This window comes from Pezoporus wallicus, unplaced genomic scaffold (genome assembly GCF_028554395.1).
Source record: "Pezoporus wallicus isolate ANWC-B61680 ecotype Strahan unplaced genomic scaffold, APGP_CSIRO_Pwel_v1 contig_5542, whole genome shotgun sequence".
In the NCBI taxonomy this organism is placed as follows: Eukaryota; Metazoa; Chordata; class Aves; order Psittaciformes; family Psittacidae; genus Pezoporus; species Pezoporus wallicus.
Window position 1 is genome coordinate 1367675 of NW_026640165.1, and position 12489 is coordinate 1380163.

The window sequence follows — 12489 nt, forward strand, 5'->3', positions numbered from 1 at the left end:
AAATAGTTATCCTCAGGCCATTTCTTTATTGTGAAAAACCTGTGTGAATTCTTCTTCAGCAAGATTGAAAAAAAGAAAAAAATCCCATTTTTTCCGAATGCCTCTACCGAAGAAGTGGCGATAAACCACTCCCTAGTTGTTATTCTAGAATTAAGGTTACAATTACACTTGGGATGCAATGGATTTATCAGCCAACATATGTGTATACATACAGAAACGCACATACACACCTAGACGCATACGCATAAATGAAACATTTCTTCTCTTCCAGTCCTGACAAAGATGGCCTTCATGGTCCAGAAGCTCCAAAGGAATTGGAGATCCCAATTCCAACTGAAGCAGCAGCAGGAGGCTCGAATATGGCTTGACAGGACCAGACCATCTGTATTCATCCAGGAGCTCCCCAGAAGCCATGGATGTAGTTATTGAGCTACTAACAAGCAAGCCACCTTGTACCTGAAGACCAGAAGACAACATAGACATATGGGAAGTGCGAAGAAAGAGAGTAGCAAACCTGCAATCTATCCAAGTCAGAGAGGTAGGAGCTGTTAGAGGGAACCAAGTTAGCATACATACGGGTAAGTATGAGGTACTGGGGAGAAGTCAGTGTAGTTTTGTGAAAGAGTTATGAGTCACAAATATCCTGAAAGGCTTAAAGGGACACATGGACAAGAGAAATCCAACAGACACAGTCTACTTAAATTTCCAAGTGAACAAGTCCATGTTTTCATGTTTCTTAGAGGAAAGATAACTGCAGTGAGACAGGGAGGAGGGTTGCTACCCCCACCCAAAAGCTAAGAAACTACTTACAGGGTAAGGAAAGACAGTAAAAATGGTCTTTGAAGAAAGAATTTCAATAGCGGCACAGAGCTAGAGCCTGCATTAGGGCCTGAATTATTCAACACATTCAGAAATTTGCAACATTTACAGAAATTCTTCACTATGACAGTGGTGAGACACTGGCACTGGTTGTCCAGAGAAGCTGTGGCTGCCCCATCTCTGGCAGTATTCAAGGCTAGGTTGGACAGGGCTTGGAGCAACTTGGTCTAGTGGAAGGTGTCCCTGTCTATGGCAGGAGGTTGGAACTGGATAAGATTTAAGGTCCCTTCCAACCCAAACCAGTCTGTGATTCTACAATTCTAAATGATCAAAAAGAGATGGCTACTGAGAGAACAAAACCTTTGGTATATCATTACTCAGAGTCTTAAAGATGAAAATCAACACACTGCAGAAAGACCCAACGTTACTGTACAGTGTAATAAAATAGTCAATGAAATTCAATGTAGAGAAATGCAGTGACAGACACGGAAGAAGAAAACAATCTTGACTTCATATACAAAGTGATGGTCTCTGAATTGTTATTACACAGTAATGAGACACTGGTTTTGTAACAGTTCCGTGAAATTATCATCTCAATGATCTCTAGTGGTCATAAAGGCAAATCAAATATTAGGCAAGGAATACAGTACATCATACCCTCATTTCAAAAACAGTTTAGAAGAGTTAGGCAAGATACAAAAACACATAGCAGAGACAGGGAGAGTTTCTACCAGGGTGACAATTACACAGATTTAGACTTGTCAGACTGGATGAGTGATGACAGAGGAGTGCAATGATGCACATTTATTATGAAGGTGGACAGGAAATGATTGTTCATTCCTGGTTCAAAGACAAACCAAAAAAGAAGGCATTTCTTCATGCAGTGTATAGTTTTAAGAACCCTTTCCGCAGGACTCCATAGCTCTCAAGTCTTCAATAAGTTCAGAAAAACACAGGGTCAACAAAGCTGTTTAGCAGCACAACAATAAACATCAGACTTTTCAAGCTTCAACTTTTTGCTGCACCATCACTATACTCATCTTACTAAACATGCAGTTCTGCACCATGCCCTTCTCCACAGCCTTAACTGTCTGATCCTGACTACACTTTTCCTGCCCATGCAAACATGATGAGAAGTGTTACTGCTCATTCCAGCATTCCCACTAAATCCATCTATCATTAATCACTGATGAAAAGATTTCTTTCAACAGCAAACTAATCCTCTGTTGTCCTAGTGAAATTCAGAAGCATCATTTTTACTCATATCTTACAATTTTCATCTAGCTGGAGTCACAGAATGAGAAACACTTGTCTTCAGACTCATCTGGACATGCACAATGCTACCACAAGTTTGAGGAACTTTAAGTACACATGAGGATGCACTGGTCTCCATAATTTATGCAATCCAACCACCATCAATCCAACCACCACCAATCCAACCACCACCAATCCAACCACTAAAGCCATCTGAAACACCTATAATCAATGCAGACCTTGTCAGTATTGTTGGCCAACTACTGGTCTGTGCTTCAGCTTGCACAGAAGCTTGCTTCAATATTTTGAGGTAAAAGCAGCACCAAAAGAGAGACTCCTCCCTGCCAGTACTCCTCCTAACAAACTGAATTAAAACACGAAACAATTTCTCAATCACCAATCTCAAACCTAAAAATAGTAATACAAAAATAATGTAAAATTCTCTAGTTTCACAAATAGTAAAAGTACAACATTGATGATACACTCATGAAAATAATACCTTATATGACACAGGGAATAAATTGAAAGCAGATGTATCAAGTAATAATATATTAATGCTTGCCTTAAAACATTTCTTATATGCAATGCTTGATATTTTATGTAGGTATGGTATCAGTTGAACTTCACTAACTGCAGAACAGATACTAGGCAAGATAAAAAAATATTTCACAGAAACAAAAAGCCTGCCCAAAAAAAGAGAGGGGGGGGAATAAATCTGTTATTTCCCAGAACGCTAGTCAAAGACAGTTTTCCTGGTTAACAGTATCAAGAGTCCCACAAACATAAAGAGCTCACAAGGCAAGTTTCTTAAATCTTATTTAGGCATTTTAACACTAGATATGTTTTGGCGCAGGAAGCTAAATCAAGTACTTGAAATGGAATCAAAATACACAGGTAGTGAGGTGAACGAGATGCCCATCATAATTTGCTTAACATTTTAAAGAGTTCTTTCATTATATCTTGTAGAATATAATTTCATTAACCTATTTAGATGAATGCAAAAAAACTTATTTTGAAAACAGAAGCCTACAGTGTTTCTAACCTATCTGTAGCAATAAAATGTATTTTAGAACAAGGCCTAATTCAATATTTTAGGTTTTAATGTGACAATTATTACATTAATATCACCAGTTAAATAGAATAGCAATAAGCTATTAAAGATAATTATATGAATCACTACAGGACTATGAAATGGGAAACACACAGAGCTTCAGCTGTATTCGAAACGATGAGAATTTTAAGTATTTTATGCATGCAAATAAAATGTTTTGAATAGATTTGGCACTAGTCAGGTACCAAGAGGTTGTGTACTGCTACTACAATGAAATGAACAGAACTCACTAGGTTTTAAACATGGAGCTGTGACAAACATGCTTGCATACTAGAGAAAAAAAAAAAGATTAAAATTAACAAGAAGAAATACTTTAAAAATTAAGAAGGTATACAAAATCTGGGATAAGTATTCTTACTGAAAATTGTGGGGAAAGTATCTCAAGCAGTTTTGCAAGCCTTGTACTAGTAAATTTATCACAGCTGATGTTTTCCTCTACTAAAAAACAAGGGGTTTTCTAAACACCAAACAAATCTTTCTTCATTAAAGGCATTTATTGTAACTGCTTCCAACCTGAAAAAGCCATAAAGCTCTTGGACTACATACAGTTCAGCATTTATTCCAACTGCTCTCCATTGCACCTCTGTGAGAAAGGATGTATGACTATCCTACCATCCTCCTGCATGTCTAGAGATTTTTGTCTTCCCCACTGCACCCCATGTGGCCTGTAGATGTTAGGAAACATCACATGAAAGCAGTATTTTAGACTATCAGAAACAGCATTTCTGGAAAGTAACAATCTGCCATTCCAGTTTTCTTTCCATTCACCATCGTACATTACAAGGCCATCTAATTCTGGCATCTGTGTGGGCCAGAGTGATATTCTGGGGTCATCCAGCCTCCTCCCAGGCCCGGTTCTCCAGCTCTGAAGGGAGCCCTGAGTGCCCAAGATGAGTTGCACCTCCAGCCCCACCTGCTACCTCACATGCAGACTCAGCAACCACAACTCATTGCACAGGCAATGTTTGGCTGCCAGAGAAGACACTAACCAAAAATTGCAGCCACTTCCTTTGGGAAGAGCCAATAGTCAATGGACAAACATCAATTTTATGAGCCAGCTTATACTAAAAAATAAGTAGTATAAGGAGAGTGAGAAGCTACTAAACTTATAATACGCTTTACAAGAAATTGCTAAAAGATAACATAGTAGAAATTGCAACAGTCAGAAAATTACATAAACCCAAAACATTTAGCCAACTGCTAAAAGTCACAGTCAATGGGCAGGACTATATGCAGACAAGACTTGTACGGACTTGAAATGGAACTTATAATATTTGGTAGTGACTGACCCAAATTATAATTACCTTTTGCAAGACATGCAAACTATAACACGGCATGTCACCCCAAAGCCCTCCATCAAAAACCCCACCACATCTTCTTTGCCTGATCATGTGCAGGAAAATCAAAGAGATAACAGAGAGAAGACACTTGCTCTTAATGCATATATACTTTTGTACACAGTGGAGAAACAATGACTTCTTATTCAGGCCTTTTGCAAATTCAGATTCCACTTTAAACTGCCTTATTTACAGTGCATCACAGTTTGATATAAAGAAGGATTTGTTCTTGCTTATCTTTTACTCACCAAAATACTTCCCAACAGTGAATTCAAAAGCTCTTAATTCTGTTTTGAACTTTTATCTACGAATAGGACCATGAAGTCTTTTTCAGAATTATTTTTAAAAACATTTATTCTCTGAGACAGAAGACATTCACCAAGTAAGACACACACTACAGAAAACTTCTATTTTTGAATTTGTCAGATTTTTACAGGTTATGATGGAAAATTTTCACTATGCCTCTCCCCTCTCCCCCAGTATCACAACCCTTATCCCTCCACCAGTGAAGCAGCTAGAAGAATGATGCACTAAACAGAGCCCTGTTAAATTATAGTATGTAGGAGATTAAACTTAAGCCTAATGCTACAGTCAACCTTCAACAGCTGAGTTCTATTAATGGACACTCCTTAAAAGAAGTCCTTATTGGTTACTATTTAAAACTACATCTCTATTAAAATCTTGACTGAAAGAAATTACAAGTGATATGTATCTCCCATCAATGCCATGACAACACCACCCAGTTCAAGTATGCACTGCAGTGTTTACCAAAATTTGCTTGAAGTAAAAAAAAAAAAAAAATACAAAAGAGTTCACTGATCAAATACTACCAATAAATACACTATGCTTTGCAAAGGAGATAAGCTAATTTATAGCAATACGAATTATGTATAAACTAGAACAATACATTTCCAGTCCGCTGAAAATCCTAGTGTCATTATTACTTTCAATCTACTTCCTGTGTTAATTTAACATCAGCATTGTAAAATTACAGCACAGTGAAGGCACTGTAAAGTTACAGCTGAATAGGAAAAAAAAAACATCAAAACTTAGGGAAAAGACAATTAATCAATGTTTTATCTCCAGACTTTTCAATTTCTACACAGGTCTAGAAATAGGTAAGGGGAGGAAGGGGGGAGGTTACTGCTCTGCATATAATGACTGCATACATGCATAGCATTCTGCTCACTGCTGAATGTTTTCTTCTGCTTTCTTCGCTGCTCCCCAGTGCACAGTCCTTTGAGATCCAACACTGCCAAAATATTCCTGATTTCTCATTCAAAGAATCTTTTGAATGAAGAAATTTTCAATTACTGACACATCAACCTAGGGCAAATTTTTGAAGTGCAAGAGTTTTATCTATAGGAAGTTGTCAGCTTCCTACTTAAACTATGCATTGACCTTGCAACTCTCTATACATCATATCTATTTCTACATCTGAACTTCTGTTTTAGGCTCTGTCACTGATGATGAATTAGTAACAACAAAGAAGGAAAGCAGTGGGATGATAGTAGAAAATATAAAAAAACCCAACCCTATAAAATGTTGTGCTACTTGTTTCTAAGCAAGAGGTCAGCAGGTCTGAACACAGCTCCACTTGTAATTCACACACTAGACTAAGGAAAGAAAACACAACAAACTCCTTCCAGCCTCAAGCAGATCTCAGCAACCTGCAAGGTGAAGACATGTTATCTCTGCTGTTGCTCTAAGCATCAGCTGCACATTTTTCAGTCCCTATCACAGTCCATGCCTTCGATCTGGGTGGTACTTGCTACATTCAGGTTTACTTTGATGTATTTCCAATGCAAAAAGCATGTGCTAGTCTTGTTAGCCTGAGTTACGGTGGTTAGGATATTTTCCTCTCCTACAAGGTGGAAGACGGGAGAAGAACTCCTAGGTAGCAAGGCTACTAAATCCAAGTCTCTTGCTTCCTGGATGAATAATTACAGAGAAAGTAGGATAATTCTTTTTTTTCTTTTCTCTTTTGAATGAACATGACCTTGTCAATGTATCTTCCGCTGAGCTCTCTCCAGGGCACATTTGAAAATCCAAGCTCTTCATAGTCCTGGATGAGCACAGTAGCCAATACCAAAGTCACCAACACTCTCACATACATGAGCAGCTAAGAAGGATTTGTATTAACTGCTTCATTTGAATCAAATAATAAAATGTCAACTGGTTATCTTTTATGCATCTAAGTGTTTTTCTTAATCTGGCCAGAATCTCTCAGCAGTTAGGATACAGAGCTGGTCTCTCCAAGGAGTAAACACACAAAAACTTTGCATTTCTGTACCTAATCAGAATCAAGAATTCCTGAGAGTGTAAAAACACAGCACTCTAAGATAGAGAAAAAGAGTGCTCTTTTAGTTCTGCCTCTTCAGGGGTAAGATTTGCTCTACCTGGATTGTCCATGCAGACGTGGACTATTTAATTTCTATGGGAATGGTGCAAAAGATGGCTTGTGACCAGCTGGGCTTGGAGAACTTGCAACGACATGGACATGACAGACCACATAACTTGCATGTACCATTACAGGAACTACAGCTCAGATTTTCACTGCAGACAGGAGACAGAGGTTTATGCCACTGGCTGTACTTTGGTCTTGAGAACAAGATTTCTGATAGACTGTAAAGCCGAAGGGAATTTTTTGTATGCATTCAGCTACTAGGGGTTTCCAATTTCAAGTAATGGAAATGAAAGTTACAGACAAAAACAGTGCATCTTAGGCAATTGCACAAGTAAAACAATAACAAATAAGGTACACAGAAAACATTAATTTCCTTCTCACCTACCCCCACCAGACGAAAAAGAAAACTGGGATTCTTGTCAGTGTAGCTGCTATTGTTTCCATATTTAACAAAAAGCAGAAGGGCCGACAGTCATTTTCATTATTTTAATTCTTTTATGCAGTGAAATGTAGCCATGTGACAACCAGAAAGTTATTCAATCAATAATGGTATCATATAGGCTATTTTGACAAGGCTGTGAAAAAAGAAAATCACAGTAGCAGGAGGAGAATCATTCAAAAAGTCGTTGTCCTTGAAGGGCACAAGAACACTTCTCTTGATGAAAGGTCAAATGCAATGGATAAAATATTCACAATTCCAAACCCTCAAACAGCTTTAGTTAATAACACCTAATGCACAGAATAAATAAAAAGAATATAAAACCTGAGAATAATCTATCAAATGTGACAGTGATACTCGTATCTATTTCCTTATGCAAAAAAGGTGCCTGCTAGTAATGTTCCAGCTAGTGTTAAGAAAGCAAATCATTCTTATTCACACTGTAAGCTCAGCCTTCTTGCCTCTAATTGTGGTTCATTAAATTGTAACGCACAACTAGCACAATGTAAAATAGCTAGTCTGAGTAATTAAAAATACATAACCTCTCCTAGGAAAATAACCATGATATGGAAGGGAAAACTATTTATTTATATTCTTCAGTGCTCCATTACTTTCTAATTTGTTTTTCTTTTAAATGATGCTTATACAGCCAAACAGAAGGATAAAAAGGAAATATGCTTTTCCAACTTTCATGCTGACATGAGGATGTCAACCTGAGGATTTATAACTTGCAAGTAATGAAAATCAAGGGTGGGTTTTTTCTTCTTAAAGGAATGAGAATTTCTAGCTCTTAATTAGAAACCTGTTAGAATAACCTTAGAGACCGTCAGGATAGATGGCAATGAGCTTATAATAGAGAAATTAACAAAATAAGAGATCTTCATGGTCATTTCTCTTTGATGAAGCACAATTGTTCTCCTCTGTGCGCTAAGACTTCATCAAGTGGGGATCTTAACTATTCAGTTCATTAAGATACCCTCCACAGTTTTGGCAACTGTTCCAGAATATGTTTGCAAACTTTCTCTGATGGTTATACTACGGTTATTGTTTAACTAAGCTGCATTATTTAGTTTGGCTTAATTTACCTCTTCTCCCCAACTTTATTTTTAACACTTTCCAGTCATTAATTTGTTTCCTCATATTAAAAGTCTAGATGTTTTGACAAGCTCTCTGTATGTACAACTGCTTATTCTTCACTGGGCCAGAGCTACCTTTTACAAGAGATTTTCCTTTCAACAAGACAGGCCCAAAGTTAACAAGCCTACTGTTGTATGGAACACTTTAGAAAAATAACCAGAACTGCAGCTGATGCTCTTTTGTCTAGAAAAGGACAATGTGGTACAAGAATATGAAGCTTTACTCTCTCTGGGGCCAAAGGAAAATAGAAACATCTCCTGGGAAACAGTACAGGTCCCATCTTAACAAGTAACAGACAAACTGTCACAGAATTGAAGTTATACGACAGAGCTCAGCATAGGCTGTCAGCCTAAAAATCTTCTAGATAACAGATATATTGGAGAAAAAAACAAAACAAACAGCACGAACATTATGGTACTTCAGAGATACACTACGGTTTTGGTGTCTCAAGAAGTCTTCTGTATCTTCACTGAAGTAGGCATTTGAGAACAATTTCTCAAAATTAAAATTCTCCAAGTGCGGGGTACACTTAGAAATGCTACAAGCTGCACAACTAGACTGACTTCTCATTTCAAACTACTTTATGGAGAAATAAATACAACTACATGTTCACACATTCAAAAATATCTAAGATACTGTATCACTGCAACAAACTACTCAATGAACTGGCTTCAGAAGCAAACAACCCTATTGTTGATGACATTATGATATACTATATTCTAAGTGCACAATAATACTGAATGACCTCAAAAAATTATTTGATTTATATGGTTTATCCAGCAGCCTATAACAGCAAGTCTCTCTTTCAGTTGGGCTTATGCCATATGCATGTGAATGGTTTAATCCTGACAAATGGGTACAAGTGTCTATTCCACAGATACAAGGACGTGAAACTGCTCTGAAAAACAATTCAGCGTTTCTCTGACTTAGAGGCTAGAACAGATCTACTACTTGCAACATGGAGCTTTAGGCTGTGTTTATTACAAAGCCTCTCAAGTCCAGCAAATTAGCTCTCTAATGAACCAGATCTCTTCCTTTTACCTTATTTCTATGTGTCTAAGGTTGTATAATTCATTGTCTCCCATGGAAAAGCCTGAATAACAACCAGATTTTTCTGATTTTCTGCTTGATATTTCAGGAATCACAGTCTTAAAAGTTAAATAACAACATCTGCCTCCATAATCTTCACAACTTCCCAGAGCCATCAAGGATGGCTGCCACATGTCTGAAATTAGAGACAAATGAAACAGTGGGTCCTCTTTACGCTCTGGAGAAAGGCAAATGCCAGCAAAAGCTTGAGAGAAGTGTTACAAAAACGTTTGTTAAACTAAGCATTCCAGTGCTGCTCCAAAGCCAAGATCTTCAAGTCACAATGCAGGGAACCTAGAAACATAAAAGCACGTGTCGGGCACGGACCTAAATCCTTACTGAGAGAAAATGGATTGGATCGTACCAGGGATATTAGTAACAAACCACACTTTGTGTGAAATTCTGGGATAGAACTCTACAAGTCCTTGTCAGCAGCAATAAAGACTCCCCGTGATGCAGCCTTTCAGAGCCAAAAAACCAGTACGGTTTCTAATGCTTTCTCATTCCCTTGTCTTTCTTACAATTTTAAAGCTGTGATTCAAGACTTAATATAGTGCATTTTAGAGTAAATATGATAGCCTAAAACATCTCAAAGTCTGGTGTTCAGCATCACCGAGTTTACAGGTATACTGCTACATGGCCTAACTAAAAATCTGATCCATCAAATGGATTATGTCAAACAGGTGATAAAACTCTAAATAAACCCCAAAATTAAACCTTCCCTCTTCAGAGAAAAGCCCAGTGCAGCCAGAAGCAATGTCTCAAACTCAGCCTTCTCCAGATCTTTCTCAGTGGACAACTGATATCACAGCATGTCCAGTGAGAGATTATTCAGACATAGGCAGCGCACAGTTGGTCTGTTTCCTATTGCACGATTTTTGTAATTCTCTCGCCAGACAATGCAACTACAGATTAATTAATAAGAACCATGTGTAGCTCTTCTTTACACCTTACTCATTTCTTACAAAAACAACTGTGTGTTAGTAGAATGCACATCACTTACACAACACGTAGTACTTTTAACATTAATTTTTGGAAAATAAATTATTAGGTATTTACAATAATCCTTAAGACCTCCAAGAAACCTTCTCTCTTTTAAAACTTCTTTTATGTGGTTTTACTATATCACCATGACTGTTTCGTCTTTAAACCAAAATATTTATCTATACATTTAAAGCTCTTCCACAGGCCTTTCAGCAATATTTCAGTACACCTCTCCTGAAATAAGTCTGCCTAGATTAAGTACAATCTTCAAGAGGTAGCACTTTTGCTCACCTATTTTCAGTATTCTCCTTTTCTTTTAATACAGTCTACTTGTTTTTAAAAAGTCTTTATTGACCTTAGATTCTTAAATCAAGCAATTCAGAATGTAACACTCAACCGTTCAGTGTAACGTGATTGCTATAATGAAGATGAAGCAAAACGAATTGTAGAAATAATGAAGTGATGGAGAAAAAAGAAAAAAGGGCAGTGACTCACAGGTTCTTCGCAGTTTACAGACAACCCGCTAATACTGATGGCAACTTGTTACTTCCAAAGAGCTCAAACAGTTCCTTCTAACACAGATTACTTCACTCTCATCTAGAAGAAACATCATTTCATATGCCTCCTATGTGAAAACAGGACCAACTTTCGTGCTGCTGCCCAAACCAGAAGATCATGTCCAGGAAACAGCACCACTACAGAGGGCTACAGGAAGGTGTTATATAGGTTCCTCTGTTCTATAGAGGATCTTTTATTAATGCACCAGTCCAATGTTTATGGTACCCACTGTACCTATGACCATCTGCAGAGAAGCTTTTTGGTCACTGAAAGAATCATAAGATACTTGAGGCTGGGCAAGAAGAAACCAGCTATTACTACAGGCAAGAAATGTATTTTGAGAAAAAATAGTAGGACAGCTTGTTAAAAGTTAACACACCTGCCCCCACCCTAGCTTTGTAAGTCCTTCTCCCACTATACTAATGCTTTTGTATCTTTTCTCATTCACCAGATATAAATGCTATATTCCTCTATTACCATGTTTTCACAATTATTTCAATCTGGGCCAAAGCTAGTGGTGAGTCATACAACTGCCTTTCAACATGACTGCAGTTGCTCTGTGTCGGTTGTTAGGAGCCCATCCATACAAACCCATGGTAATACTTTGGTAGTATCTCTTTAAAAGTAAAGAAACTTCTATATTTTCTGTTAATCCCACTTAGGTTTTCCTTTTACTGTGTTGCTTTGCTGTCCAGAAGACTGAAAGGGGCACAGAATTTGTGAAGTTTATTTGCTGTATGTAGGCAAGGAACTTTGTTGGGTCTTTCTCCCCCTCCTCCCTCATGTATTTAACTAATTCCATCCTCAGAAGTAGATGCTTTTCATTATTATGCAATCACCTTCAAATTAATTTGATTAAACTGAATTTGATTAAACCTCATGAAAAAGCTAGCCATTCCAGTCACATTTTGCAATCCTTAAAAAAAAACCCCAAACCAACCAACAACAAACCCATAACCAAAATGCCACCACAGAAAGAAACCACAGGACAAATAACAAATAAACCACTGGATAAGTAGTAAATAAAGCAGACCTCATTATGAAGTTTTTCAGGAATATCTGAAAGTAGTTTGTTAGTCAATAGCAAAAATTTCTAACTGAAGTAGGTTCTGCTTATAAATTATCAATATTAAAACTGCCATCCTGCTGCTGCTTATACTAATTCAGAAATTAGTCTCAGCACATTTCTGCAGCTTCTCAAGTGAACATTTTCCAAGAGAATCTTAAGAAACATGACTCAACATGTTACCTAAGTAAAAAATTAAACCCTCTGATAAAAATAAACCCTATATACAGCTATGCATAAAACCCATCAGAAAACAACCCATAACATCCAACTTCTACTTAATATAGA

General features: G+C 37.4%; 1 protein-coding gene across 2 annotated transcripts in view; it reads right to left on the reverse strand.

The window, feature by feature from the left end:
• ATXN7L1 (ataxin 7 like 1) overlaps nucleotides 1-12489 on the reverse strand; it is a 112931-nt gene that overhangs the window by 61648 nt on the left and 38794 nt on the right. The window lies entirely within an intron of this gene.